Source organism: Calypte anna, chromosome 1 (assembly GCF_003957555.1).
Source record: "Calypte anna isolate BGI_N300 chromosome 1, bCalAnn1_v1.p, whole genome shotgun sequence".
Classification (NCBI taxonomy): domain Eukaryota; kingdom Metazoa; phylum Chordata; class Aves; order Apodiformes; family Trochilidae; genus Calypte; species Calypte anna.
The window spans coordinates 108,689,478-108,696,143 of NC_044244.1; positions in this window are offsets into that span (position 1 = coordinate 108,689,478).

The window sequence follows — 6,666 nt, forward strand, 5'->3', positions numbered from 1 at the left end:
GATATTGTCAGTGCCTCCCAAGATGTGAGAGTTGGTCTTGAGGCCAGAACTGTCTCCATGAGATTCTTGATCATTAGACAGAACTGGTGACCACTTCCTACATCACTGCAGTTTCAATGGCTTTGAAGAGGCAGAGCATTATGTACACATATATATATATATATATATATATATATATTTATTCTTAATCCACAACTGTGGATGAAGAGATTATAATGTCTTTAAAACTTCTGGATAAAATGCGATGTTTGGAGAACAGGATGTGAGTTGCAAGCTACACTTTGAGAAGGGTAGATCATTGAGATCACATTCTGAGATGTATAATTTAAAAATGAAAAATGTCTCTCACACATTCTGTCAGTTTTATTTTTCCTTCCTTTTCCCTGTTGCTGCTCTTCCCTAATCTATAAATAGCTACTCAAGTGCCTCATCCCTATGCAGTGCTAGAGCAGCTCGTCCTACCAGCAACTTAGTCCACCAAGAGCTTAAATTTGCTGATCTGAGTTGCAGAGGACCTGGATGTGGGGTAACTGACCCAATTCTGCTTCTTTACACAAGAGGCAGATCTCCAGACTCCTTGTGCTAGGACTCAGGGGCCTTCTGCCTTGAGGTCATGACACTAGAAACTGTCCATTTCAACCAGACTCTACTTCTTGACCTTCTGTAGGGAGGGTCTTGATACCAAGCCAGGGTTATAGATCCCACCAGTGGGAGTGAGAAATTAAAAACATTAAAGGCACTTTATGTCTTCAGAATGGCAAAGTTTCTTGTATAACTTACCCCCTGTGTTCTCAGGTTGATCAAGTATCTAATGATCTCCATAGCTGAGTATATTTTGATGGTGAAGGACCTCCTCAGGTCCTTGGAGTACCATCTGTGCTGAAGAAACTTTGCAAAAGTCATCCACTGCTGCTCACACTGGAACCTCTCCCTTGTGGTAAAGACATAACCCCTAAGGCACGTGAACTACTGACCACATGGTTGCAGTCAAGAGTGTTGGTCTTTAATATGATGCTTCAAATGTTTTCTAAGCATGGATATGGTGCCCCATGGTATAAAATGGTGCTTGCAACCAGAGAGCTGCTTGCTCTCTCATCTCCCATAGTGAGCCTACATTATTATTGGTACTAGCAAAACTCCAGAAACCAGCTGCACCACAGAGTGACATAAGTTGTCAGCAGCTGGCTTCCCCACAGCTGGGAGAGAAGAAATGTTTAAATGTAAATATAAGTAAGACAGAAAAAGTATTAAGGTTACTAAGTGCTGTTGTGAGGGGTGAGATTCCATCCTACTGATTCAACCAAGTCGCTGTCAGCAACAGTTGAAAAGAAAATAGCTGGGACATGTTAGAATTGGGGGAAAATGAGGGATTTCTGATGCTGTATCCTTCTCAGTGGTGGGCTGTTTTCCAAGAGCAAATAGACCTAAGTTTTGGGTTTTTTTCTTTTTACAGTTCTCATTTAAGAACTTTGTTTTGCTCAATGCCTGCCTCAGTTGACTCTGCAGTAGACTCCTTCTGTTGCAGAGGTACTATTTATACTCTTAGTCTGGACAGCAAAAAGCTTGTCTCAGCCTGCTTTGTTTGCTTTTGCAATAGTACAGCTTTTCTTTATTCCTTTTGTGGCTATTTCATTTGGTCTTTCTTCTTCCTTCTCTGCTGAAAGCAGATCAATGCTTGGCCTAGCTATAAACTTGCCAAGATGTTTTTCAGATCATTTATATAACAACAGATCATTTATACTTTGTGTACAGAAGGGGAAAAAATATTAAGGCAAAAGAAGTGGACATTCCACACACCCCCCCTATATAAACTTTGGGGCATGAATATAAGGGAGCAATTTTCATTATTACTATTGTTGATGTTGACAAAACAATAAAAGGGTTTGCAAAATGACTGCAAGTCAAAATGCTCTGCAGCCTGAGCCATGTGTATGATTCTGTCCAGTATGTCCAGCTGACCAGTAACTGGGTAGAAGAGTTGCCATGAGGTGTTGCTTCAAATCCTTAGCATAGGACCCAAGGAGCAAAGTAGCAGTAGCAACAACAACACCCGCAAGGCAACGGCGAATTCTCCGTCAAAGCAGACTCTATGGAACAAAAAGCTGCACATGGATGCTGAAATTTTCATTAATTTGGAGTATTTCAGCAGCAGCTGCTTTGCTCCCATTGCACTGCAGTCCGTGATAATGCCTCACAGACTTATGCTTTTCACCAGCTGGTGCCCCATCCACTTTTACAGCCACTGCTGATTAACTAAGGCTACTTTTCTACTCACTGTGTCTTATATAAACTTCAAAAACAACCAAATTCTTTGCCTCAGTCTCACAGCTTGCTGTCATAACTTTCCTTTGAAGCTTTCTCCTAGAGGTGAAGAGTGCTATCTAAGCACTCTGAGTAGACTGTCTTACCTTACAGATTTTGTTTTAATATAAGTAAGCTTTCCTGTCTTTTAAAAAGAGTTCTGCCAGTGGCTACAGCAGCAACTCAGAGCCTGCCAGCCCTGGAATAGCAACCAAAACAGCAGTTGGGTGGTGCACATAATATTTTCATCCTCAGCCTGTTTCATGTACATAAATAAACTGAGAAAAAAGCACAGTGAATTTATTTTATTTTTCAGATTAAAAAAGCAATTTGGAATTAGCAGGGGATTTAGCAGAAAATGGAATGAGACTTTATTGAAAACAATCACAGGTTATGCTTTTCTTGCTTCAAATTTGCTAAGAGAGCACTGTCACCAAATACCACTGGCTTCAAAAGTGTGTTCTGTTTCCTACAACTAAAGCATAACAATAATTTTTAACATTGGACATTGTTGCTTCTGTATGGATGTGTCACTGAGGGAGTCTGCTGACTTTAGTTTCTGTCTCTGGTTAGCCCTTAGAGTCCTTGCTGAGTGCACTGCAGCTGCACAGGAGTAATTCAAGGTGGAAAGAAATGGTGGTGGTCCCTGAGAACTTTTTCAGAGAACTTTCACCTGGCTGTGTACAAAGTCACTGAACTGCCTTGGCTGGTGCTGTGTAGGGCCACTTTGGGGCCTTATTCTGACCCCAGTCAATGAGAAATAACTGCTCTGAATTTTGCAAATGGTCTTGTTGGTATTTCTGTACCTTTCCTGACCACTGAAAGGTGTATTTGTGTGTAAAAGTTGTATATTATCTGTATGTCTGTGTGTCTGTGTGTTTTTTTCCACAATATATTCTTAAGACTGGATGCAAAAAATGATCTTATCCTCCAGCTACTAGTCAATGTGGAAGGATGGAACTTTTATGGAAATAGCAGGCTTTTCAGCCTCCAGATGATTCGACTAAAAAGATAAGAAGAAAAGCACTTTTAGTAAAACATGAAACTTTCAGCTCTCCAGAAGTTTACACAGATTTTTACACTTGCTACAGAAAGATGAGTCAGTAGCTAGCTTTTAGAATAAAAATAATATCAATGCCTCATCCATCAGACTTGCTCTGATTCCTGCTGACCTAGCAGAGCTAAGAAGGAGGAAGGACATTGGAAGGTCCAGATGCTCTTCTGCATAGAACATTTGTGTCATTTTTGGCACCATGTACTATGTCAAAAATGGAATATCAGTGCTTGAAGAGCCTGTTCTCACCCAAAGTCCTCAGAAGCCTTAGCCTCATAGTTGTCAAATTGGAATTTCTCTGGAGCTTACCCAGTGGCTGAAGATACTAATAAAACCTCACCTCTGTATGAGTATTTGCATGCTGAATTATAAGTCTTTTATCATTAAATATGCCACCCTTTTTTTCTGTGACTGCATAGAAGTCTGCCCCTGATAAGAGGAGCACTAGACTCCCAGTTTTGTTGTTGCAGGGCTTGTTCCAAATCCCAGTAAACCAATGGAATTTTAAGCTGGGAGCCATACATCCGGGAGCACAGCAGACCCAGGTAGTTAATAACTCTGTCCCTTGTGGGTAAAGAAAATGGGCAGACATTTTAAACACAATGTAGCTATTGCAGCTTGGATGGCCAGCTAGCCAAGTCTGCAAATCTTAGAGGAAAATACACTGGAAGCTGCCAAGGTGAGCTGGGTATCTTTCTTTTTCTCTTTACCTAGACTGAAGAGTCAAAGAGGTTTCAGTGTGCTGCAGCATATAAAATTCATTTCCAGTTACAACAGGCTTCTAGCCAGAATCTCATCTTTCATGTGAAGAATAAATCATTGAAAGGAAATGACACTAGATGTTCAAGCTAAAAATGAGGCAGAAAACAATCCCTTCAAATCCATTTTGAGTGTCACTCCTGCTATGTATTTATCTCTTTTTGAAAACCCTTCTGTAAGATTACATTTGTGGGGTGCATTTTGTTTAGATTACTAGCCATGTCTTTTTATAGAGGCTACGACTCCAGTGAATTAAACAGTGCCAGGACACATTCTCAGCTGTTGTAAATTTGTCTTCTGTTCAGTGTAACTTTTAGAGCAGTCTCTAATATGGTTCTAATCTCAGATAGATAGGACTCTCCCAAATATCTTAGTCCCTGCTTGGGAGTTAGCATGGCCCAGCAGCAGCTCCCACTAAATGGTCTGCATGCAGCTGAATTGTCAGAGAGGCTGAGAGCTCATTAGTACAAATGTGGCTGTTCTTTGTCTTTTAGCCTTGGTGGCAATGACCAGGCCTGGGCACTTTGAATTTATCAGCACAGATGTATAAAGCAGTTTGCATGTATATATGTTCAACTTCTGGAACTAAGGGTAATATGACTGTTAACCCCCTACATTTGCTACCAAATACTTGCAGTTTCTGAACAAACTTGCTCTGTGTAGAACTGCATTTGCCATTTGGCTCCACTCATGAAGATGAAGCTTTCCTTGTTAATCAGGGTGGCTTGAAGTTGGTATTAGATCAGCTTCTCTCTTGTGCGTTTGCTTTATCTGATGTACCATGATACAAAGCAGGCACCCAACCTTACCAAACTGTATTGCCTTGATAAAAATGGTTCCCTGAGAAACAGAGCAATGAGGAACATGATGCAGGAGCTGTCTTACAACACCCAAAACGTCCCTTCCAGCTAATGCAAGAAATCCCTTCATGAGCTTGGGTTTCTTAGAGAACAGTGTCTGCTTAATGTGACTTGGATTTCATTGGTTAACCAGATACAATACAGATATTTCTGTGAGTGGGAATCTCCATTTGTCACTGAAGTATATTTTACTTTTTGACTCTCCCATAGCCCATTGCCACTTCAGCCATTTTAACCCAAAAAGATTACATTGGGTTGAGCCTCTATTTAAGCATAGTGTGTGCTTTATTTGACTGCAGTGCATGTGAAGGCATGCCTACCTCCTCAGAGGATCTAGCTGTTAGCATGGAAACTTGGGCAAGACACTTGATCCTCTGGGTTTAGTCAGCTGTGTTCAGCTTGATGCCTGCTGCATGTGTCTTAATAACTCCTGTGTAACATACTTGGAGTGAGGTGCACAGCTCTTTCATGTAGACTGAAAATAAAAGGGTATTCAAGGGATTATAATGCTTGCAAATCTAGAGCAAAGCTATCAGAGCTTTCATCCAAAAGTCAGTGAGTTTAATGTCAATTACTTGAGAAATAATGAATAAGCAGTGAACAATAGAGAGCCCCACTACTTAGATGAAAACAAATCTGTTAGCAATACAAGTGGATTCAGGAGAAGCAGCATAAATATGCTAGACCAGATAATTAGATTAGAGACAGTTCTTTATAGAACAATGAAGAGGGCTGAATATTGAACAGTCCTGTTTACCATGTCCTCCTGTCAGAAGTTTATGATTCATTTTGCAGTGAAATGGATTATTCTTACACTTAGAGCAATACAAATCATAGTGGTGGATCTGGAGTCCTATAGCTGGGACTGCTGCACTTTAGGCAAAGACATTAAGTAATTCTGAGCAGGTGGACTGGCACTCTTTTAGAGGTATAGTCAGTCTGTCTTATGAATCTTTTGCTGTGTCTGTCCCCTCCCCATTTCTCACTCACAGAGGATAAGGTGAGGGTTCTCTCTTTTTGTCTGTCTTTGAGTTCTCCAGACTGCCTTGAAAGTGTACTAAGTTTCCTGAGCTGCACTGACATTTATTCTTTTATTTTCTCAATTTAATCTGTGCAAACCAAATCTCTAGATGCAATTTGTACAAGGTAAGTCCCATTCCACCTAACTTTTGCCAATCACTGGTTAAGCTTCTAGACTAGGCTGGCAAACTCCTGCTGAAGTAGATGTCTTAATTAGGTGGAGTGGATTACCCCTTGGAGCTCCCTATTGGCACTGCCTCTGGGCAGAGTAAAGATTACCAGTTTATGCAGTTAATAGGGTATTTTAGGTAAGATGAATCCCACCCTGGTACAGACTGTAAGGGGAAATTGTTCGCCCTTCTTGCTTATACTTTGCTAGGGTGGTGAAACAACATCATGTTTCACCTTTCTAAAATGTCCATGGAGCTATCTGATCTTCAGGGATAGTCAGCAGTGGTGATGATATTCTCTGTAAATGAAGACATGATGTTCAGCCTTTTTGAAAACCAGTTGTGTAATATGCTTAAACCTACTTCTCAGTCGAGCTGTCTGGAATGCAAACCCAAAGGTGAGCTCAAAAAGTAATGAGACTGTAAAAAGAAACAGACACTTCAGAAACACTGACCTTAACCTCTATCTGTTGTCTCTATCTCCAGTTGTTAGATAACTATA